This window comes from Rattus norvegicus, chromosome 6, assembly GCF_021556685.1.
Source record: "Rattus norvegicus strain SHRSP/BbbUtx chromosome 6, alternate assembly SHRSP_T2T, whole genome shotgun sequence".
Classification (NCBI taxonomy): domain Eukaryota; kingdom Metazoa; phylum Chordata; class Mammalia; order Rodentia; family Muridae; genus Rattus; species Rattus norvegicus.
Window position 1 is genome coordinate 13,225,752 of NC_141539.1, and position 24,311 is coordinate 13,250,062.

At 49.0% G+C, this 24,311-nt stretch overlaps 2 long non-coding RNA genes across 3 annotated transcripts; one reads left to right on the forward strand and one right to left on the reverse strand.

Moving 5' to 3' along the window:
- Positions 1-3,617: 3,617 nt before the first annotated feature.
- LOC148005038 (uncharacterized) lies at positions 3,618-18,374 on the reverse strand. 2 transcript variants are annotated; one of them, XR_015622207.1, is made up of 3 exons: positions 18,273-18,359; positions 15,328-15,478; positions 14,119-14,338 (listed from the first exon to the last, which is right to left on the reverse strand). It is a non-coding gene; the product is annotated as an uncharacterized LOC148005038 (long non-coding RNA). The 2 variants fall into 2 exon arrangements; XR_015622206.1 differs by lacking the exons at positions 14,119-14,338; positions 15,328-15,478 and adding an exon at positions 3,618-3,912 and having other exon boundaries at positions 18,273-18,374.
- Positions 17,874-23,883, forward strand: LOC120103463 (uncharacterized). Its single transcript, XR_015622208.1, has 3 exons — positions 17,874-18,789; positions 22,484-22,670; positions 23,403-23,883. It is a non-coding gene; the product is annotated as an uncharacterized LOC120103463 (long non-coding RNA).
- The last annotated feature ends 428 nt before the right edge of the window (positions 23,884-24,311 follow it).

Below are 24,311 nucleotides of genomic sequence, written 5' to 3' on the forward strand. Positions count from 1 at the left end.
GATTCTTGGTCTCATTAACAAAAGAATTAAAGAATGGATTCAAATTGCAGGTTGAAGTTAATTTTTCTTAGAATTTAAAAGGAAAACATCCCAAGGCACACAAGCTGTAAACGCCAGGAGCTGCATAGAGAAGGAGGTAAGATGGAGACAGTCAGGCCACTCGAGCTGGCTTGGAGGTCAGCCACATGGGGGAGGGGAGCGGGGCATTATAGAAAGAGCAGGGATGACCACCCACAGTATCAGAAAAAGCTCTCTTGGTTCTGGCCAGTGTCAAAAGAGGGGTTTGTGGAGAGGAAGAAAATGGGAAGTTGTACTTTCTGGCTTACACCTCAGAAGGGTAGGCAGACCCAGAAAAGACTTATGGGTCAGCATTAGGGGAAAGAATTCTGGGAAGGAAAAGTACGGTGTCTCGTTAAAGGGAAAAACGTTCTGCCTATTTATCTAACATGGTTTAAGGTAAAGCTGTCTTCTCACCGGTGGTCTCTTGGCCCGGTGATTGAAACAGAGACTGGAATATCTGGAAAGTTAGGTCTTTACCCGTCACTAGTTCTCTTCACTTCCTCCCTCTGCATCCTGGTTTTGTTTGTTTGTTTGGTTGGTTTGTTTTGTTTGTTTGTTTGTTTTGTTTTGTTTTTCTTTTTTCTTTTTTTTGGAGCTGGGGACCGAACCCAGTACCACTGAGCTAAATCCCCAACCCCTGCATCCTGGTTTTTTGAGACAGGGTCTCTCTGTGTATCCCTGGCTGTCCTGGAACTCACTCTGTAGACCAGGCTGGTCTCACACTCAGAGATCCACCTGCCTCTGCCTTCTAAGTTCTGGGATTAACGGCGTGTGCCACCACACCAGGCTACTGATTCTATTCTCTTGACCTCAAAGAGTTGTTCCTTAGTGGATTCCATTGCAGTGTGATTTGACACATGTACATGGCTGTTATCATCATCTACTCGTTGTGAACATGGGCCAGTAGCATGGCTTACCTGCCACCAAGCCTGACCACCTGAGTTTGACCCCTCGGCCTCCCCATGTAATGGAAGGAAAGAGCAAACTCCCTCTACTGTGTGCACGTGTGCCATGACATACACGGGTTCCACTTCTACACGCATGTGTCCATGTACACACTTACAAATAAATAAATAGAATGAAAATTAAACTGTAAGCATGGGGGGTTCTACACACTGTTTTCTTTCTGTCTCTCTTTTTTTTTCTATTTTTTCTATTTTTTTTTTTTCCGGAGCTGGGGACCGAACCCAGGGCCTTGCGCTTGCTAGGCAAGCGCTCTACCACTGAGCTAAATCCCCAACCTCCCCTTTCTGTCTCTCTTGTTCACCACACTGCCTGCTATATTCCAGGTAGAAAGTTTAGCATGTGGGGTTTGCAAAGTCCCACAGTTAAGGGAAGGGAGGAGAGGTGGGAGGTGAGGGGGCTTGAGGAAAGGTGCATGTGGTCTCCTCATGGAATACTCTCCAGGGAGAGGCTCTCAGAGCCAGGTGACATCCTGGAATCACCGGGTGTCCAGGACTAGGAAGTGTTCTCATGCTCTGAGGCTGGGCTGCCCGTGCATTCACCAGCCGCTTCACTCTCTCCTTCATCTGATAAAGAGCTTACAGATATATGATTTATATTTCATTGTCATTGGTGTTTTGTCTGTACATGTGTCTGTATAAGGGTGTCCGATCTCCTGGAACTGGAGTTACAGACAGGTATGATCCGCCATGTGGGTGTTGGGAATTGAACTCAGGTCCTCTGGAAGAGCAGCCAGTGCTCTTAACCACTGAGCCAACTGCCCAACCCCATCTGATAAATATTTGATGATTCCTACTTTATCTAGGTGACTTATGAGATGGCTCATGCTATACCAGGGCTGACCAGCGTGCGTGCGTGTGTGTGTGTGTGTGTGTGTGTGTGTGTGTGTGCATGCATGCATGTGCATGTATGTGTTGGGGTACCAGGATCCTGGAAAGCTGGTGGTGAGTTGCTTCTTTGTCACTTCCTGTTCAGACGAGTAGCTTTTTCTGGAAATGGTCTAAAGGGAAATGGTGTGTTACCAGAGAGGCAGGTATTCTTGGAGGGCAGGAAGACGCCGGCTTCACCTGAGGTCAGAGAATGATCTCTGTGTGTCACTTCAGAGTATCATCCTCGGGTAAACATCATATTCACTTTGAAGTTATTCTTTCTGTGATCATTTGGGGTTTTCCAAATAGTCTTGGGAGGTCTTCGATGTATGTTTTAGATGGAGATTTGTGATTTCTTGGGCATCCTTATGAGAAGGGCTGGCCTAGACCTGGTATCCCCAGCCTCATCTAACAGACAACGCTTAGATACCTTTGGGACCCTGAATGCCATAATTGGCACATGAGATATGAGTCCACATATCCAGACCACCAGGCCTGCTGAAGAACCTGACACAGATGGACGTGATCTTTGGCTCCCCGTGCTGAGAGGGGTCCCTAGAATACAATGTTTTGTGTTTCAGATCTAACTTCTGTTGGCCTCCACTCCTCTGGCCCCTAGAAACTCCCATTCAGAAGTTTAGCTAACTAACTTCCAAATCTTAACTCCTAGTGTTTCCATGTGCTATTTTAAAAATATTTTTATTTTTGGGGACAGGCTCTCCTGCAGCCCAGGCAAGTCTTGAACTTGAAATCTTGACTCAATGTCTTAAGTGTTGTTATTAAAGGAAGCACCATCATGCTTGGCTCTAAACTCTAATATCGTTGCCCCAATTTTAACTTCATTTAAAGAATCCATTCCTTACTTCTAACTGGAGTATATCGCTCCTAAGGACAAATTGCCTCTCCCAAATTCTTATGGGGGAGGGACCTACACCTCTCTCTCTTATGCTTTGTACAACCAATGCGGTTTCAAGCATCACTAAGGAAGGGGGAAGGACTGAAGTGGGGGTACAGACAGCAATCCTTTCCCCTCTCCAGGCCCTTCTGGAAGGAAGGGGCAGGGGGAGACATTGTGTGACTTTTCTGGGTATTTTCTTGAGAGGCCTCCACAGACAAGTTTTTCCAGACAGAGGAAGTCCTCATGGAGACCTGTTCGGGACACAAGCATCCATTTATACAAGGAATATTACGTGAGCAAGCTGGGGGAATCAAATATGTACTTCCTACTGTCCATGTAGGGCAGCTGGCTTGTTCTGTTTTGTTTGTTTGTTGGGCATCTGCAGTGGCTAGGTTCTCAGGTAAAGTGCTTTTCCAGGTTATATTATATTGAATTGCTCTTACTCTAGGGTAGTGGATCTCAACCTGTGGATTGTGACTCCGGGGGTTGAAGTTGGAAAACACAGATACTTACAATTCATAACACTAGCAAAATTGCAGTTATGAAGTAGTAATGAAAAAAACTATGCCTGGGGTCACTCTGGCGTTAGGATCTGTTTTAAAGGGTCGCAGTGTTAAGAAGTTCGTGAACCACTCACTGCTCTAGAGAAAATGGGTCCGTTTTGTAGATAAAGTATCTTAAGTTCTGAGATTGGGAATGACAAAATTAACAAGTAACCACTCAGGTTCCTCTGCCCCACAGCATCTGGGTGGGCAGGGGAGTTTTCCTTACCCCTGAAGTCTGCTTTTGAACAAAGTTGCCAAGGCACATCTCAGTCCAGGAACAAGTTGAAGGGCTAGAGGATTGGTTTTATTTTCTCCAAGGCCCGCCCAGTAGGGCAAGCCTCCCTCTCAGGTTCTAAGACTGGGGTGGAGCTGTTAGCAGCCCCACCTGGCATGACAGGGCAGAGCAGTGGCTCCTGGAGGCTCCTGGTTAGTTTCTGTTCTTTTCTCAGGTGTCTTGGTGTCTTTCATGTGGACCACTGGAGTTCTGAGTCACAGTCAGGTCCTGGTGTTACCATGGTTTGTTCACAAAGCACAAAGCCGCCAATAAGCAATCCTGCTTCCTCTTCATGGTCCTTGACTTGTAAGTCAGGTAAGGAAGGAAACATTAAGATACACGGTGGTCATAAAAGAGGACCTAATAAATATAACACATGGCATCTGTAACAATAACAGCAGTCTGCGCGTTGACTTTTTAAAAGACAAAGTATGTCATTTAATTAAAAGCCATAACCTACTTTTATTTTAAGTACATCGGTATTACTTAAAATATTAATTATTATAATGTTAAGATATTAGCACGCCTGTGTGATATGGACACAGTATGTCTGTGTGCAACTGTCAGATCCCACAGAGCTGGGGTTAGAGACACAACTATCTACATGGTAAGTAGCCACACCCTTGTAGGTGCTGGGAATTGAACCCGGGGCCTACAAGGAAGAACAGCCTGTGTTCTTAACCGCTGGGCCATTTCCGAGTCATCTCTCCAGCTGCCCAGAAGACCTCATTTAATGCAGAACAGTATCTAGGCAATTTTCCTCTTGCAATAAGGGTTGGGAGGAGCTAGGGAGAAGGCTCGTTGACTTTTTTTTTTTAAGATTTATTTATTTATTATATATAAGTACACTGTAGCTGTCTTCAAACACACCAGAAGAGGGCACCAGATCCCATTACAGATGGTTGTGAGCCACCATGTGGTTGCTGGGATTTGAACTCAGGACCTCTGGAAGAGCAGTCAGTGCTCTTAACCACTGAGCCATCTCTCCAGCCTGATTAATTCATTTTAAAGAGGTGAATTTGTTTACTCTATCTTGGTACCGTCTTGGTCAAGCAGGGACCTGCTTGTGTTGTGGGTAGTGAAACAAAGGCCGCAAGATAAGCTAATGTGGTCAATGTGTGTGCAACGAAGTCTTATCCACATACTGGTCTTCTGTTGCCAACTTATTTATTCCCTCTCTCCCTCTCTGTCTGCCTCTCTCTCTCTCTGTCTGCCTCTCTCTCTCTCTGTCTGCCTCTCTCTCTCTCTCTCTCTCTCTTTCTCTCTCTCTCTCTCTCTCTCTCTCTCTCTCTCTCTCTCTCTCTCTCTCTCAGGGGCTCTGAGACTCCCAGAACAAGTTCCTATAGAGAACTCATGGAGGCTCCAGCCACTCCCATCCTTGGTGCCATCAACACAGGGGACGCTGAATGCTGAGAACGGGGACAACGCCCTCTGCAAGTGTAGACTCAGAGGGTGGGTCCTTGTTCCAGGGAAGTCGAGGCGCTGAGAAGTAAGTAGGGATGAGCTCGCCCTCTCAATGTTCCCATCACACACCTCAGCACCGAGAATCCACCCACTTGGGATTCTTTCCCTCCTACACTTTTCATATCCCTCCTTCCAAACTTACCCTGACTGAGAGCCTGCTGGGTTCTGTGCAGGGTGGGAAGAGCGGTAGGGATTGATGTACATGATCAGCAGGGGCTATAGCTGGTCTGTAATAAAGCCAGCCTGCAGTTCCATTAGCAGGCAAGTGAACTGGTCCCCAGCAAGTCAACCAACAGGCAAAGATGGTGTGCACGCGTAGTCACCACTCAAGAGTTAGCTCAGTACTCATGAGCAACTGTTAGGTCCCCAGTTCAATCCCAACCAGACCCACATGCATCACTTCACCCCACACATATCAAAGATGAAATGTCAAGCAATGGAGGGGTCATAGAATGAAATTTTTACTCTCTCTGCTCTGCAAATATATTAGGTGCCCATTAATAACTTTACTATAAGTAAAATAACCCAGGGAAACACCTCGCTTTGTTATCAGTGAAGAAAAGTTGGCCAGAATATAAGAGAAGGCCTCAAGAAGAGGAGGCTAGACCAGCTCTCTGCTCCACCCCCACACCATGGCCTCTTTGTCAGGGTCACCTCTCAACACCCGCCAGGGTTTCCTACTATTCCAGACTCTATCTTTTTCTCCCTGGTGTCCCCTCTTGGCACAGAGTTCTTGAGTGCAGTACTTAAGTCCGACAGGAGAAGGGTGTCTTAGAAGTCGTGGGCTTCCCTCTGAGACTTAGCCAGTGCTTTTGCAAAAGCTGCTCTGGTTAAACAAACCACTTCGTCCCTGTCTACCCCACCCCCAGCCCCCACCCCAGCTCCCACTCTCTCGGCTCAGTCATCAGTGCCTGTAGGAAGGCTTCCTGACTTCCAGGCTAGCCTCCCGCTGGCCCGCCTTCCCAGCGCCAACCACACACTTCCTTCTGCCGTTATTATTTTGCATTTATTTCCGTGATTGCCGGATGAGCGTCTTTCTCTATCCGTGCTGTCTCCCACCAGGATGGCAAGCCTGTCCTCTGTCGATGCTCCCTGTGCTATCTCTACCACCCGGCAGGCTCCTTGCCAGGGAACTCTTGACAAATACATGTTGATGTACAGATAGGTGAGTGGCAGATGAGCCTGCAGGGTGTAGCAGGCCCTGCAGGAGGGGGGTGATTACAACAGCCTTGCCTCTGAGGTAGAATAGGACTCTGAATCAGGGCAGGCTCTCTCTGTGTGGCTGCCTTGGTGTGATTTCAGGGTCACTAGAAAGGCTCTCCCCCACCTCCACTCCAGCCTGACAGAAGACAGGCCTTGTTGGCTAAAGCATCAGAGCTCTGGGCCTGAATCCCACGGTTTGGAGGGGCTGTGAGGCTTGGGTGCATTCACTTGTGCTAAGGCAGCCGGATAGAGGCTTTTCTCAGAGCAGATGATGGTGGGGGAAGGAGAAAGGAGGAGATGGAGTGGGGAGCTAGGATGGGGAAGAGACACAGAAAGGAAAGTCTCAGGGTCCAAGGCCAACCTTGAACTATAATGTTATTTTGTTTCTTGCACCCACCCCATTCCTAATGAATGTCAACAGCCGTTTGGGTAAATCTGATTCTGTAATGTTTTACATCTGGAAAACTTTCAACAAAGATGGCGTTCTGAAGCCTGGCTCGGAGGCCCCAGGATGACAACCTAATTACGTTCCTTTTAATAGCTCCTTCCCAAGTGCTCAGTCAGGGACATCTGCTGCGCTGCGACTGCACCTTCGGGGAGGAATATTTTTAACAGCACCATGCCACAAAGGGAAACTTCTGAAGGCCAGATGAAAATGGCCTCTGTGTTCCTGCCCAAGGCCCAGGTAGGGCCTGCTGTACCTTCGGCCCATCCCCCAACGGAGGCAGGCTCCTCTACATAGACAAGCAGGCACAGGGCTGTTAGAAAATGGTTGTTTTTCTCTTTTCAGTTTTCAGAAGTAAATTTAACATTCCGGGCAGCCTCACCCAGGTTTCTGCACAAGCAAGCCGGGTTTTTAAACTAACCTCCAAGGACAGAGGAAATCTTGAGCCCCCTCCTCCATCCCCTCATGTGTTCTCTGGAGCCCAGCCCCTCTAGGCCACATGATCTTACCTTGTAGCTGAGGGTGCCCACTCAGGCTCTTGTGTCAGAGCAGGAAAGAAATGTAAAATGTAGGAACTGAAGGACTTTAATAAATCTGCTTGCTAGGGAGGTCAAGGGCTGAAGGACTGAAGGAGGTGTGCCTTCATTTTGTCTGGATTTTATTTCTCAGACAGGAGGCCACTATGTAGCTGTGGCTGTCCTGTGTAGACGATCCTATGTAGACCAGGTTGTCATGGAACTCACAGAGCCCTGCCTGCCTCTGCCTCCCCAGGGCTAGGGTTAGAGGCATGTGTCACTGTGCAGTGCTCAGGACAAGGTCTTGCTATACATCACAAGCTGGTTTTGAACTAACAATCCTCCCTTCTGAGTGTTGGAGTTCCAGGGTGTTTGCCACCATGCCTAAGGGTAGAAGAATGTGTCTTGAGAAGCCTTGGGATCAGTAGTAACCGTGCAGGCAGCTGGAGAGACACGCCATTCCACATCTTCTCTTTCTTAGACCAGATGCTTGGGGGGGGGGGGGCAGAGAGGGCGAGATGCCTGCTCAGAGACTTGGGTCTTAGCAGTGCTCACACTTGTTTCAGCCACATGGTTCACTAGTTATTCCAACGTACTGGCAGACCCTTGGCTGAACAGTGACCTGGTTCTGTAGGAAGCTAATTTTCTTGACATGAATACCTGAGGTGCACTGGGGAACACCTAAGTTGATGGTCCCTGGTCCCAGATGGCCACATGCCCTTCAGGAGGGAGCGCCTACAGGATGAGAGAGCCGAGTTGTATGGCCACTGAGACCTTCCACTCACCCACCCTCCCACCCACCCTCCCACTGATTACTTTAAAGATAGTTCTGCTGCTGCTGCTGCTCCTCTCTACCTCCTCCTCCCCCTCCCCCTCTCCCTCCTCCTTCTTCTCCCCCTCCTCCCCCTCCTCCCCCTCCCCTCCCCCTCCCCCTCCTTCTCCCCCTCCTCCCCCTCCCCTCCCCCTCCTCCTTCTTCTCCCCCTCCTCCCCCCTCCCCCTCCCCCTCCCCTCCCCCTCCTCCTTCTTCTCCCCCTCCTCCCCCTCCCCTCCCCCTCCCCTCTCCCTCCTCCTTCTTCTCCCGCTCCTCCCCCTCCCCTCCCCCTCCCCTCCCCCTCCCCCTCCTCCTTCTTCTCCCCCTCCTCCCCCTCCCCCTCCCCCTCCCCTCCCCCTCCTCCTTCTTCTCCCCCTCCTCGCCCTCCTCTTCTTCCTCCCCCTCCCCCTCCTCTCCCTCCCCCCTCCTCCTCCCCCCTTCCCCCCTCCTCCCCCTCCTCCTCCTCTCCTGAGGTTTTATTGTGTCCCACGGGCTGTAGAACTAAGAGTGAGATCTGCTTTATGAGTTGTTCTGCTTCCAGCCAAAAGACCTGCATCTGACTCAACACAGTTTGCTTCATTCGGTGCATGTTGCTACCTCCTGGGCGATACACGGTCACCGTAGTCATTACTAACACCCTCACCTTCAGCTCCCAAGGCTATACTGCACATTCGAATCCTGGAGCAGGTCTCTAACGGGCTCGCTTTGCCTCTGGCTTCCCATGCCCAGCTGTTGGGTCAGGTGGACCTTTGGGACCAAACTTGTTCATCTCGAAAGAGCCTATGGTGCCTCCCCAAGGGAGCCCTGAGCTCCCCCAGACAATTCTACCGCTGTACCTGGGTGGCATTTGGGAACTTCAGGTGCAGGCCGCAAGATGGCTACCCTGGTGACCGCTGCCACACTAGCTCTCCCTGGGTCCATACCGGACTCCAGTCTAAGCACCACCCAGCCATTATCTCACGTTATTTTTTTTTTAAGATTTTATTTTATTTTCTATTCACCTGTGTGTGTGTATGTGCATGTAAGTGCACACGCATGCAGAGTCACAGAGGATATCATAGCTCCTAGATCTGGCATTGTAGGACCTGTGGGTCACCCCATATGGGCGCTAGGAACTGAACTCCAGTCCTCTGTAAGAGCGGCGAGTGTCATTAACTGCTGAGCCATCTCTCCATGTTCCGTTGGCATTCTGCTGTTTGTTTATCAAACATGGGACACATATGTACCTAAGGACCTCTTTACCCTCCTGTCTCTACCTCCCAAGTGCCGGGATTATGGGCGCACACTTTATCAAGCAGTGGGGATTGAACCCACGACTTTATGCATGTTGGACAAGCACTTTACTGAACTTTACCTGTCTCCAGCCCAGGGCAGCTCCTAGTTCAGTTGGTTGGCTTTTGTACTTTTGACGCAACACTGGTCTCCTGAGGAACGCCTAAGCTGATGGTCCCTGGACCCATGCAACCCAGGCTGGCCCCAAAGTCATTATTTCGTTGAGGGTGACCTTGAACTGTGTTCCTCCTCCTTCCTTCCAGATGCTGGGACCTCGGACAACCTTGTGCCACCATGCAATCTCTGCTCGCTTCTATTTTACACATTTTAATTTTTTTAATCTTTAAAAATGTATACTTATTTGCTTTCTGCGTGCTTTCTGACACAGGGTTTTGCTGCATAGGCTGCCTTGTACTTCAGCCTTCCTGATTCTACCTCCTACGTGCTGAGACGGAGTATGACCCACAGTGCCCACTGACAGTGAAGTTCCTGAGCTCTCCTTAGCATACATATCCTTCGAAGACGATGCTGTAGTCACCATCTGCCCAGACTACAGCTCTGGGAGAACACACTGGAGACCATGCTGTCAGGCTGGTAGGTTTCACTCACTCAGGGTCTATAAATCTAGAGGTTTTCAGGTGAGGTGGGTGGGAACCTCCGGTGTCCATCCATCTGTCTTTGATTTGCCTCAGCACTGTGCCACACACTAAACTCCCTCAGAGGACATAGTTAGTCATGGCCCCTGCCTGAGGGAAAAGTTTCAGCCATTCCCAGTCTATTTCATTTGTTCCTTACAGCAAGCAGCCCACAAATGGAGACAGAATTGATTCCTGTTTCCATTTTAGAAGTAGGAACATGGAGGCTTACAGAAGCGCTCATAAAGGGGTGAGTGTTCAAAGACAGCCCAAATCTTGTACCTGGGACTGACCCATGGCTGTCTGGCCTCACTCAGAACCTTTCCCTGCCCTGGTATCATTCCACCACCTGCCCTCACAGTGTGTCTTCCCTTGGACTTCCATTCTTTTTATTCAAATATTATCTCGATCAGTATTTAATATAGCCCAGTTGCTATTCAACGCCTCAATACACATGGCTTCCCCTATACGGACCAGCTGAACTGTCTTCCAGTCTGCCAGTCTCCACCCACTTGGGGTCCTGCCGCAGACCCCAGGAGACAGACTGGGAAGGAAGCAGCCCTCCATCCTGGCCACTGGGGGAGCCTGCACCCCAGCCCCGCTGACACCCTGATCTCAGCTCTATCCTGGTTTTCCATGGGCATCACAGGCTTGTCTTCTGGTGTCTGGAATTTAACACCAACCTCGCTCATTGGTTCCCCTGAATGCCAGTGACCTGCCTCTGCCCCTCAGGGCCCCACTCAAGTTTCCCATATCCCTGATCAGCACGGTTCACTCAGCTGCCCACATCAGTGGACTCGCTGGCATGGAGCCTGCCCTCCCGGATACATACTGTCCCTCCAGCAGCTTAGGGTCTGTGACAACAATTAGCAAGTCCAGGCTAGGTGGCTTTGGGACGTTAATGAGGCCTCCTGCAGTCTCCATCTGGGCTGGGGTGGGATAAGGTCAGTAACAGTGACTCTGCACTGACTGCTGGATGAGGGGAGGAGGGAGGGCGTCAAGCAGAGAGGGCCTTCAGGATCTCCCTGTCCCTCCAATCAGAGAACCCATTGTAGAGATGTTAATGAACTAGACGACCTTTTGTTTTTATTAACATATTTTAATTACATATAATAATATATTCTGATCCCAAGTACCCCATGATCCTTTGCTTCCTTCCTATGCTCATGGATCCCCTTCCTCGCCCTAACTAGGCCACCTTCTACTCACCGGCCTCTGTGTGGCGTGTGTGTGTGTGTGTGTGTGTGTGTGTGTGTGTGTGTTCCTGTGTGTGCATGTGTGTGTATGTATGCATGTGTGTTCCTGTGTGCACGTGTGTGTATGTGTATGTGTGCTCATGTGTGTGTACATGTGTGTATGCATGCATGTGTGTGCATGCATGTGTGTTCATGTGTGTACATGCATGTGTGTACATGTGTGTGTGCCTGTGTGTCCAATGAGTTGCTCATTGGTGATACTTAATTAGAATTTAATTAGAGTTGTTTGCAGGAACATGGGCATCATACCAGCAGTTACCCCAATGAAGAAAATGTCGGGGCTGGGGATTTAGCTCAGTGGTAGAGCGCTTACCTAGGAAGCGCAAGGCCCTGGGTTCGGTCCCCAGCTCCGAAAAAAAGAACCAAAAAAAAAAAAAAAAAAGAAAATGTCTTCCTCCTCTTGCAGCCATTAATGGCTTCAAGATCCTCAGGGTGGGTGGGGGTGGGAACCCTGTGAGCCTCTCCTCTTATTCATTGTGTGTGTGTGTGTGTGTGTGTGTGTGTGTGTGTGTGTGTGTGTGTGTTGAGCATGTATTAGAGCTGAAAGTGCATGTCTCAGCACATGCTTAGAGCTCAGAGGACAACTGTTAGGAGTTGGTTCTCTCCTTCTGCTGTGTGTTCTGGGAACTCACATGAGGCCTACATGACAATCGGTTTTTACCGTCTGAGCCCGCTCATCTGCCCCTTGTTTATTTGTTTATATTACATTTTAATTTTGAGACCAGAGTCTTGCTGTGTAGCACAGGATGACTTTACACACACACACACACACACACACACACACCACCCTTCACGCTAATAATAAATAAAATAAAAATACTCTTTTTTAAAAAGATACCATGGAATACAGAGGCCAGAGAGCTGGGCTAAATGAGGGGTGGGTAGAAAAGGGTGGCTCCCAGCCAGAAGCCATGGACAGCCCACAGCTCACAGCACGCAGCAAAGCTGGCTTGGCTTTGACCCCTGATATCTTATCTGCAGGGTCGGAGTGAGTAGCTGGGGAGACAGAACAGAGCTCACCCTACACTCATGACTCCTCTTTCCTCCTCTTGAACTGCTCACGTCTTCTTCAGCTGCCCAAAGAGTCTGAAGCTAGGAAGGGGGACCCCACAAACCAGCAAGCAGCTCGGCGGAGAAACATCCCCACCCTAGGGACTGGGGACCCAATATGAAGCTGCTCTCAAATGTTTCCTATGTCTCCAGGGAATCGGGAGAGAATTCCCAAGCCAGAGGCCATGTGTGGATCAAAGAGCACAGAGATCCAGTCTTGAAGGCGATGCGTTCAGGCAGGAGTGGGTCTCAGTGGGATCTCCAACCCCCAAGCCCTACCATTATGTACACAGCCGTGTATACGGAAGTTTGTCTGCGTCCTATGCCCAGCATTCCTGTTCAGCCCATTCTCCTCCTGACCAGCATCATTTCTGAGTCCCGTCTCCCAGTTACCATCATTTCTCTTCTCTCCTGTCTGACATCTGATCCTAAGTAAACAAGACACTAATATAACAATGATAGACTCAAATTATTTCAAGTAATGTGTGCACCGAGACGGTGTACACTGAAACTGTGTATACAGGGATACTGAAATTGTGCAAACCGAGTGTTGTGCTTTGTAAAAAGATAAGGAAGGAAGGAATGTGTTTGGTGGATGTGTAATTAGGTGTGGGGGAGGGGTGCCTCTGCAGGCCCATGCTGAAGCATCCTTCTCCCTGAGGGACCAGACACACGAAGATATAGTATAGAATAGAGTTTATTCTATTCTAGAGTTGAGAAGATAGTAGAGACAGAGAAAGGCAGAGAGAGAGAGACAGAGAGAGAGAGAGACAGAGAGAGAGAGAGAGAGAGAGAGAGAGGTAGAGGTAGAGGCCAGCCATGAGCACATTGGAGAGAGAGGGGAAGGGAATGGGGAGAGAGGTGGGGGAGTGGGAGAGAGGACAGAGTGAGAGCAGGAAGGTAAGAGAGAATAGTGTGGGCAAGGAGACTGTGTCCACTGAGTGTACAGGGATGTGGATACCATGCAATAGAGATCGATATACTTCATTTTTAAAGTCTTATGTTTCATATTTGTTTTTATGTGTATAAGTGAGTGTTTTTATGTATGTATGTGTGTATGTATGTGCACCACATGCATGGCTAGTGCCCTCAGAGGCCGGAAGTGTGTGTCAGATCTGGAGTCATAGGTAGGTAGGAACCACTGTGCAGGCACTTGGAAACAGACTCCGGTCCTCTGCAGGGCAGCGAGCATTTCTAACGGCTGAGCCAGAACGACCACAGCCCCTCTGTTCGTTTGTTTGTTTGTTTGCTTGTTTGTTTTGAAACAGGATTTCAGAATGCCCAGGCTGGTTTTGAAGTGACTCTGTAGCTGGGACCAGCTTACTCTTCCTGTCTCTCCTTTCCAGGTGCTGGGTGACCAGTGGCATGTGACCAGTGGCATGTGACATGTGACATGTGGCATGTGCCATGTGGCATGTGCCGCCACAATCAGCTTGCTATACTTAAGTCTTACAACAGCCATGGCTGGTCAACACCCATGCTTCGAAGTAACTCTGTCCTCCAAAGCAAAAGCACTGGAGGTGAAGCCCAGGGGAAATAAAGCACTTAACCTGGCTGGGTATTAATCAGTGAGGCCCTGGGTTCAGTCCACAAAGAGAAGGGGAGGGGAGGGGAAGGGAAGGGGGAAGGGAGGGGAGGGAGAGGGAGAAGGGGAGGGAAAGGAGAGGGGGAGGGGAGGAAGAAGGAGAGGGGGAGGGGAAGGGAGAAGGAGAAGGGGAAGGAAAGGACAGGGGGAGGGGGAGTGGAAGGGTATGGGGGAGGGAGAGAGAGAGAATGCTCTGGAAAAGAGGCTCACTTCAAAACATAGCCGGCTGGTGGCAGAGCTGGAATTTAAATCCAGGCCGTTTATCTGCTGCATACATTCCTTTTTGTTACTTGGTTTTATTTCCTTTAAATATTTTATTTGTATTTATGCGCATGTGTGTGCTGGAAGCTGGGCACAGGTTCTCTGGTGGTCATCTTTGCAGTCCTATGGTTTGCTTGAGTCAGGGTCCCATGTAGTTAGGGCTGGACTCTAGGTCTCACATCCTCAATGACGCTCAAGCTGAGTTTCTGCCGCCATCTGCCCCATTGGCTTCTGGGAAATGTGAGAATACACAGGGGTGTCCAGGACACGCTTGCAGATCAAAGGCCTTCCCAGCTACCTATCTGGAACTGTCTCCCCATGGTTTGGAAACCAGCCAGTACCACCTGGTCTTGAGACAGGCTGTGTTACTCCACCAGCTCCTGAAAGGCCTGGGGTCCCAGCTTACAGTGAACTAAACACTGTCTTAGCCCCTCTGGACAAGTGAATTCTCCAGAGGATCTGGTTGTGGGGAGGAAAATGAGAAACGATAGTTCTGACCTAGGGCAGGATGGAGTTTCATAGGCAGTTATAAATACAGAATTCCCATAAAGTAACTTTCAGGAGGTAGGGCCTATTCATCCTGCATTAAACTGTGTGTCTCTTGGCCTCAACTTGACATTTGAGCCCAGGCTTCGGGAGATTCAGACACTGCTGAGAGGACCAGAGGTCTAGCACAGGGCAAGAAGGAATGCCATCTCACAGGGCAAGGGTTTAACACCTGTCCCTTTCACATGACGCTGGGCCTTGCCACAGTCTTGGGGAGGGTCCTGTCAAAAGTTGGGCTTGGGGGGCTGGAGAGATGGCTCAGTGGTTAAGAGCACTGACTGCTCTTCCAGAGGTCCTGAGTTCAATTCCCAGCAACCACATGGTGGCTCACAACCATCTGTAATGGGATCCGATGCCCTCTTCTGCTGTGTATGAAGACAGCTACAGTGTACTTATATATAATAAATAAATAAATCTTTAAAAAAAAAGTTGGGCTTGGTAGCTATAATGGACCATAAACTGTTATAGAGCCTGCAAGAGCTTTGGATCAAAAACTTGACATGAAAAAATTGTTTTCTTGGAGTCTTGCACGAGACTTAGATCCTAGTATCCTAGTAGGATCAGATGGAGAACTTTCCAGAACCTTTACCCAGTCCAATTTAAATGAACAAAGACTGACTCAGCCTCTCCTGAGTGGTGGCACTGTTTCTGGAGACACCTCACTGTCCTCTGACCTTCTACCCATGCTGATAGCTGCCACGTTTCCTCAGAGGCTTGCAGGAAGACAGCCTTGACTCAGATTCCTCAGTGCTTCCGAATCTCATGAGAGTCACCATTCGCAAACCTCCATCTCTGAATCATAAGCTCTCAGCTTCCTAACGCTGGCTGTGAGAATTAAGTAAAACTGAATGTGAGTTTGAACCAGGGTCCATGGTCCAGGCCAGACTTTGCCCATGGTGACAATCAAACCAACAAGCCAACAAAACCTAAAGCCTCTTCTTTCCCCATCGAAATATTCTTTTCCTGGTACTTCCCAGAATCCCCTACCTCTCAAAGGTCAAAGCCTCGTCTTCTATAATTGGTATTCAAGGCCTTCCATGTAGAGGGCCTTGACAAGGCATGTAGAGGGCATGTGACAAGGGTTCAGTAGGCACCTATGGCTGCCATGTTGGGCAGCACAGAGCATTCTGTCTCCGGTGCAACAAGAAGCCTTCTGGCAGCCCACCACGGGAACAGCATGCCCAGAGCCTTTCTTATCAGACTTCACCGAGGGTGTGTGTAGGGAGGGGAAGGATGCCACGCCAAGCACAGGCAGTTCAGAATGCAGGAGTGGGCACTAAAGGCCAGGAAAGGAGTAAACAGAACTCAGAGGCCCAGCCTCAGCGCCCAAGGGTAGCCACCAACATCCTGCCCACAATACAGCACAACCTCTAAGTGACTCTTTCTCCCCTTCCCTAGTTTGTGCCCTCTCTCCCACCGGCTGGATGGAGTGCACTGTGCGAGCAGGCCTGGGACTTTGCGTGCCTCCCTAATTACTACACGAGGCCTTTCTGCCATCCCTAGTTTTCCTAACTTCTCCAAGTGTCGGGGTGAGTAAATAACACCATGTTCCTGCCCGGGCACATCAGGAGAGTCTAATAAAGAGACATTTCCCCCATTTTGGAATTAACCTTGTGCATGACAATGATCTGTGTCTGATAGAGAATAAAGAATTTTTATAAAAGAAAAACCCAATAAGATGTTAGTAGATTTTTCCTTTAGAAAGGGTGTTACATTGGGAGGACATTTTTCTGACCTTCCAGACAGCTTGGGAGAATGGGAGAAACGTTTAGCGTAAATTGATATATTGTTTTTTTTTTTTAAACTTATTAATTTTGAAACAGGGACTCAATGGCTCAGGCTGTCTTTGAAGTTGCTATGTAACTGTAAACTAGGGAGGATGGCCTTTAATTTGCCGTTTCCTTCCGAGTCACAGGGAGTGCCATCATACCCAGTGAACCCACAATTCGATACCAGAGAAGCCCTCTACCCACTGAGTTATATCGCCGGCCCAAAGTTAATTGTAAAAGTTCATTAGAGCCTTTTCATACATATATGTCATCACACACGAGTCTAATTTATTCCTTCTTAGTCCTCTGTGCATCATGAAGTAGTAAGTCTCGGAGCCCAGCTGAGGTAAAACGAGGATCCATGGTTCTCTCCTTACATGCCGATACACTTCACAACAACGACAACAAAAACTAAGGGGAAAAAAGCCCACTTTCCCACTGGGATACCCAAGTGGACCCCCGGGCCTCGAGCTTCTAGGGAGATCCCTTTCTGTAATATGAGGTGCGCTGCTCTTGATGAGGGGGGCAGTGAATGTGGGGAGTGTCTGGATGACCGACCGTTCAGCCTGATTCCATCCTGGAGTCTGCTTTACAGGGAATGTGAGCCTCTGGCGCCTCGGGTACTGCTGCCTATTTCTGATGAAGGGATCTGGGACTTGGGCCTTGGGGTTCAGGTGTCCTGGCCCCCTTTCCCAGTCACTTCTTGGTCTCCACTCCCTTTGGACTGGCCTGGGCCGAGAGCCACCCAGTCCCTCCTGGGTGCTCAGCTTCACAGCCTCTCAGCCTGCTTCTTCCTTTCTCTCTGCTAGGGCTTACCCCACTCACGACACCCACCGCCCTCCTCAGCCTGGCTGGCCCTCACTTTGCTGCCTTTGCAGGACACCTCCGTCTTCCGGGGCTTTTCTCGCTCCGCCCCCTGCCCCAGCCACAAAAGGTGCTCTAAGAGCTTGGATATCGCTGAAGAAACCCACTCTTTTCGGGTGCTTTGAGCTTAACGTTCTGCAGTAGTTCTCTCAGGTTCGGTTTGCTCTCTCTGGCTATCATGCCAATCCCAGGGCGCCTGACCTCAACCTCCTCATTTATGTTCACAGTATGATCATAAGGTTAGATAAACACTGACGGGAAAGGAATACACGGAACAGACGAATGAATAAGTGAATGGATGAATAAATGAATGGGTCTGAGGGGCAGTGAGCACCAGTTTTTCTTATTTGCATTCCTCTACCCTAACCAGGGATTCTGCGCTAACTTGGCTCAGAGGATGGATTCCCATTCAATTCAGGTAGGCTTGTGATCCAGACAGCAGGCAGCCAGTAACCCTGGCGTTCCTGCCTTCTGCCCGGGTGCCTGCCAGGTTGGGGGGCAGGGCAATAGTGGGAACCTGAACGACTGCAGGCTGTGGAAGGGCAGTGAGGATGTTCTCTCAGGCTGGGGGGTGGGGTGGGATAGCGAAAGAGGACCGGAAGAGAAACGGGGAGGGAGGCAGAGGGAGTGGGGAAGCCCAGGAAAGAGCGTGAGAGTGAAGGAGAAGAGGTCTCAAGAGATGCTTGCTTTGTACAGCTCCAAGCTTCTGACGTGGCTGGGCCGATATCCCCGACACTAATTGATTCAATTAATAATACTGCTCTATAAAATTTCAGCGGCCAAGAGCAAGCACAAGGAACGATGACATAACGCATTAATAATGCAGGCCGGGAGATGGGGTTGGGGAGCTCCATTAAGGAACGCTGCAGTGGCAGTGTGCATGGCTGAGAGGCCTGCAGCAGGGCAGCGTTTGCCCTTGGCTTGTGCAGACCACGGAACCGCGGAGCGTTGGGCCAATGGATAGAGAAGCTGGGGAAGGGGCTTACCTTCTCTAGAAAGCGCGGGTCCCATTTGGTAGGAACAACTGATGCGCTTTCCTCTGTAAACACTGCGCACCGCTCTGTGCCTTACCCCTCTCAGGGAGCCCCTATCGGATTAGCGGCCCCTCCCCCACCCTGCTGGTTCCTGACCGTTTTCGAATCCGTTTGAGCCGTTCTCTCCAGTGTTTCTGCCTTTTCGTGTGACTCTCTAGGTCCTTAAGCACTTTAGGGAGGAAAGCCTCTCTTTTGGGACAAAGATCATGGACCCACAACACGTGGAGCAGCGTCCTTCCAAGTCACCACCACCACCACCATCACCACCACCACCGTCATGCCTGCACAAGCATCTGTGTACACTCATTCTGTGCCCTGAACAACTCCTGACTCTGATGCAGAGCAAAAACAAAGGGGGAAGCAGCCAACGGTTCCATCCAGAAGCTGCAGGAAATCTATGCAAAACCACTCTGTTGTCATTTGCCTGCAGAAGCCTGCCAGTCAAGCTCCCTACAGTAGGCTTTCTCCAGTAGGTGATGCTTCTGAGTGCTGGGGTACGGGAATCCCCTCACAAACCACACAAACACCGATCTCAGTCAGACAGAGATAATTTACTGAGCGTACGCCCCAGGACTGATTGACCAGGGCTGTGGCCCAGATTCGGGAACTGAACCATGACACTGAATTAAGATTCTACGGGGTGTTTAAGCTCCAAATTCACAAATATCTGTGCCAAGTTATTTCACCAATCAGGATTTTGGAAATAAGGATTTCCTTAGGAACATGTCTCTGTTAAACATTTATCCTGCTCTCATTGGTGAAGATAGTCAACTGTAATATTCATGTTTTAACTTGTCTTCCAGGATGGGACTTGTCTAACATTCATGTCCTAACTTGCCAACCAGGATGTCACTTACCCATGTGCATGTCTTTTTTCACCAAGTAGGATGTCCGTTCCCAGGGAGGTCTTGGGAACTTAAAGTTTATTTGACCACCACTCAAAACGGAAGTCTTATTCCACATGGCTTCTTATTTTGGTGCAGGTTCTCTCTTCTGTTGGGGTCCATCCCAGGGGCAGGTGCAGGAAGTGCTGTTGGGTGGTTGGTTTGGGTCCAAGCTTAGTGTGGGTAACTACACAAAACAGTTCAGCTGACCTCTATTGTGATTGGTTTCCAAGGGCACGGAACAGAACAGAACATGTAGTCCATCGAAGTTTCCTAATAACAGTAGAAACATATGAGGGAATTTCCTTACAATGGCAGGATATCGGGGTAACAGTCACCTAGGCCTTAACATTTCTTTAGGCTTTAATATTTATCTAGGTCCTAACATGAGTAGCTTCTGGGGACTATATGTAGTCCTTTTATACTTCTGAGAAATTCTCCACTAAGGAGGTCCACAACATTCTCTAGTGTCCGTCTTTGCTCTCCTTGGGCATTTCTAGATGACAGGGCACGTAGATGGACCCTCTTTTGGAGTCCATGTGACCTTCCTATTTCACCCACAGTCAAAGTTTATGCTAACAGGAGTTAAAATCTTGAAACTGAGAAGGTAAGGGAAAACCCCATGTTCCTCCAAGACTCCAGTCACAATGAAAATGCATGCTCCAGTTTTGGTATCCATGCCCAGGCTTCTGAAGTTTGTGCAGACTCCCAAACAGGGTAGGGTGTTCTTGATCACATTCTAGGCACACAGCACCATAGAAGACCCAAAAGGACAGAATAGGGGTGTGAATCCAGGCCTTTTGCCATCAAAGTCCAAGTTCTAAGTCCTTCATTTCCTAGAGTTTGCTGGAGGCAAACAGTAGCTTTTGGAAGGCTTGTCTTCCTGCTACGTTCTTGATGTGTTCTCTGCTGGAGCAAGGAGAGCCAGGCTTGCTCCAGAGAAGGCTGCTCAGACATGGTTTAAGCCAATAGAAAGCCTTTATTATCTGGTTGGCAACAACACTGGGTGTTTAGGATCTCAGTGTGGCCTTTTGCCTTTCTCAGGGTGAACTTTCAAGCACGAAAACCACGTTCTGGCTTGACATACTTCAGTTAACAAGAACAGTTAGCCAGAAGGGGAACTACAGAAGCCTAACAGCAACACAGTATATTTAGAGACTTTCCCAGAAGTACATGGCCTTTGATGGAGTAGGTCTTTGTTTTAGTTTTGGCAGGTGGTGCTGTCTACATGCTGAGTCTTTACAGCCTGAATAGTCCTTCCATCATGGAGTTAGCTGGGCTAAGGTCTGGGACCTGTTGCAAAAGATGGCAGAAGGCATAGAAAGTGCTCCTTGAATTGCTGAACTGAACACTTCCCTCAACACTGCCCCTCCGCTATGACACAATCAGTTCCTTTGCTGTTGATGCTTATGTGGGTTCCAGAGTTTGCTACCTTCTGACAAAAACATCTCGGGCTGATAAATTCTCTCCTTAACACGAATCATCTGCCCTGCCCTTGAGCTTACCATATGGGGCCTCTTATCTCTTTTTTACTGTCACATGATGTTATTTTATATCTTGCCTACAAGGGATACACCGGCTCTCCAAACTCACATCAATGCTCTCTAAATCTTCATAGAGCTTCCAAGTAGCAACTAAGGAATATTGACTGAGTCCTATTATGTGCAAAGACATCAGCTAGAGCCATGAGCAGGGAAGATGCAGTGTGAGGGGCCCTCACAACAGCCTGTGTGGGAATGAGGGACTCAGATGTAGATCAGATAACCTGAGAAAGGAATCTGGAATGACAATGGGGAGGAGTTAGGAACCGAAGCTCCCAGCTCTGTGCCAGGGCACAGGAGAAAGACCTGTTGCCATCTAGGATTAGGTCATGTGTCCCAGAGAAAATGGAATCTGAAGGTTGCACAGGGACAAGCTGTGTGAAAAGCAGAGACCACAAATGCCAGTTGGCAAGAACGGCTTCTCTTCTCTCTCCCAGAAGCCCCTGCTTAGCTCAGGCCCCTACGGCTTCTGCTGTGGGCAATCTCTGTTGCTTCCCACCTCTTCTTCTTCTTCTTTTTTTTTTTTTTTTTGGAGCTGGGGACCGAACCCAGGGCCTTGCGCTTCCTAGGTAAGCGCTCTACCACTGAGCTAAATCCCCAGCCCCAGCCCCACCTCTTCTTCTTGTCCTGTTCTCCTCCATTCCTCTTCCTCCAAGTCCCGAGAGTTACCAAGAAGACCACTTTGGTGGCTTTGAACATCTGTCATAATGAGGGGCTCACTTTCCTTTTGGGGCTCTGTGTGATCCAGTCAGTCAGCCTTCTTTTCTACCCCTGAGAACTCCCTGCTATCCTTACCAATCACAGGAGACCTCTCCATGCTTCTGCCTCCCTCACATTGCAAGTTTCTTAGGACGATTGTGACTCAAATCCCAGTTCTGCCATTGCTGCGATCGGGCTCAGTGACTTTCCTAACAAGGATAATTCTCCAGCTAGAACCGGGTATTTCCAGTATAGGGACTGTGGGCAATTTATTTATTTTCATTAAAAAAGAAAAATCTTGTACCCTGTGAAGTAGTTTATCTCAGGAATCGTTTGTTACCCAGTTCTTCCACACTTCTTGTCAGACCGCATAATATGTGTGGTTCATTCTGTAATCCATGTTACTAGATTCTACTATTGACACCCCCCCGTGTGTGTGTGTGCGTGTGCGTGTGCGTATGTGTGTGTGTGTGTGTGTGTGTGTGTGTGTGCTTGCGCATGCGTGCTGCCATCTACTAGAACATGGAGAATCTGGGCAGCCAGGGCATTCCCAGCAACCTATCTCCTCTTGAGCCCCATGTTTGCGCCCTCAGGCAGGGATCTTGCTTTCTTAGGGAAGAAAGGCAATTCTCTCTTCCTCAGCCCGGCTGGATCTACTTTGCTGGAGGCCAGACAAGTCCTATGGGTCTCAGCATGACATCATCACAGCTCTGTGCATAGCTGGTCCCTCAGTAAGTAGTGAATTAATGAAGGGATAAATGCATGAATGGATGGATGCTGTTAAATGAAGAGCTCAACAGGTGGCTTCTCCTTCTGAGGAGGAACTTCTGCCGCCTGATCCTTGCAGGCAGGCCTGAGCAAACCAGGTATCCTGGGCCTCCTAAGCCTATTCCATTCTCCAGAACAAAGGGGAGAATAACAGGGGACTAAGGAGGTCCTTAGTAGCCTAACTTTTCTGGCTGGAAGGACCAGCTAGATCCGCAAGGCTTGCCCTCTAAGTAACTCAGAGATTATACCCAGACTCCCTTTTCTTCGGCAGTGGCGGCTTCTTCAGACCTCAGACTTGATCTGGAAGGCTGTCCCTGTAGGTCTGCACACTCTGGAAGCCTTGAGAGAGACAGATGTCTAGAGAAAGTATACAAGCTGCTTTGCTCACTTCTGGGATCTAAACTTCTGGGAAGCACTGAGCAGGCCTGATTTGAGGGAGTCCAGACAGCAGGGAGTAGGTATGTGGAGGGTTTGCTAAGTGGGCTGTACTACACCCAGGCCCCGGGAGGGAGGCAGGCCAGGAGGAGGAGCTGAGGGAGGGAGCAAATGAGTGCTCCCCGAGGTGGTTTCCTTAAAAACAAATCATCCAGGCCTATTTGCAGGTGGAGATGAGGCTGGCCGGGTGCTGGATGTGGAGAGAAGGCACCACCTGTGGCTGCCAAAGAGCCTGCATCCAGCTTTGCTTGGGCTTGAAAACTGACCCCTTAGTCAACCTCAAATGTGACTTGGGCTGCTCCTTATTGGCTCTGAAGCTCAAAGTGCCACAAGGGGGTGGGACTACCTATATTATTTTGAGGTCTCCTGTTCAAATAATTAGGAATTCCAGTATGCCAACATAATAGCGTTAAACCGAGCGTAACACCCATCTAAACTGTAGGATCACACGGGCTGTGGTTCTAGCCCGAGTGTGGGGAGCTCTAGCCAGGAGAGTGTGGGGAAGGGCATGGTTTGCCTCGATTGCATCCATGTTCCTTACTCTTCCTCTGTAGGGGACAAAAAGCTTTTCATCCATCACAACGGTCACAGTTGATCCTTCTGAAACAAAAGATTGATAAAAGAAAAAAAAAGGGATTTAACCAAAACTGTGTGTGACACTGAAGCCTTCAAAAATGAAGGCTTGGGGCTGGGGAGATAGCTCAGCGGGAAAAACTGTTGCTCTGTAACCTGATTGCTTGAGTTTGATTCCCCAGAGTCATGAAGTACAACAGCTGGATTGGCCGCACATCTGTAATCCTGGCACTCCTAGGTGTGATGGGAGAGAGAGAGAGGAGGATCAGCCAGCCTCACACATGCACTACAGCAGCAGAAACAGCAAGAGAAACTGTGCCTCAGTACAGTGGAAAGAGAGAGCCAGCTCCTGAAAGCTGTCCTGTGAGCCCTGCATGTATACCATGGTGCTTGTATGCACACACAAACACACATGTGTGAGTGCACATATAGTTTCCCATGTAGGTGCATTCATACATAAATTTCATAAGCACATGTGTGCATATACATGGATATACACATACCCACATGCATGCACACACATGCACGCATTTGCATAAGCACATGTCCATGTACATACAGTTACCTATGTATGTGCATGTGAACACACACTCAGATGTGTAAATGTAATAACAGTAAGACCCTGTTTTGAAGAAACAAAAATAAAACGAGAAGAGCCAAAGACCCAGGGAAAATTATTTTTATGCTTAGGTAAAAGACTGAACAAAAGGACTCTGCTTTACTGACAAGGATCTGGGACATTTCTGAATCTGGACTCCTTTTCTCTGAGCATAGGACCAGCAGTCTGTCACAGGAGAATCTTTAGAGGGAGGAGGGAGAGACGGGAGGTCAGAGTGGCTTCCTGCTTATGCTGAAGGATCACGTACATCTCTTGCTATCACCGTGTACGCCCTGGTCCTTCCTTCCTTGCTCAGCTCTCACTCACTGCTGACTGGATAAAACCGAGAGTTCTGGGTTGGTCAGTCTCGAATAGAGATTGCCTTCCTGTGCATGGAGACGCTAGGACTTGGAGTGTAAGTTGAGATCACAGTAGCCGGTTGTGTTATTGCTTCTGAGTTAAGGTATCTAGGAAGCTTCCTCTCAAAATGTTG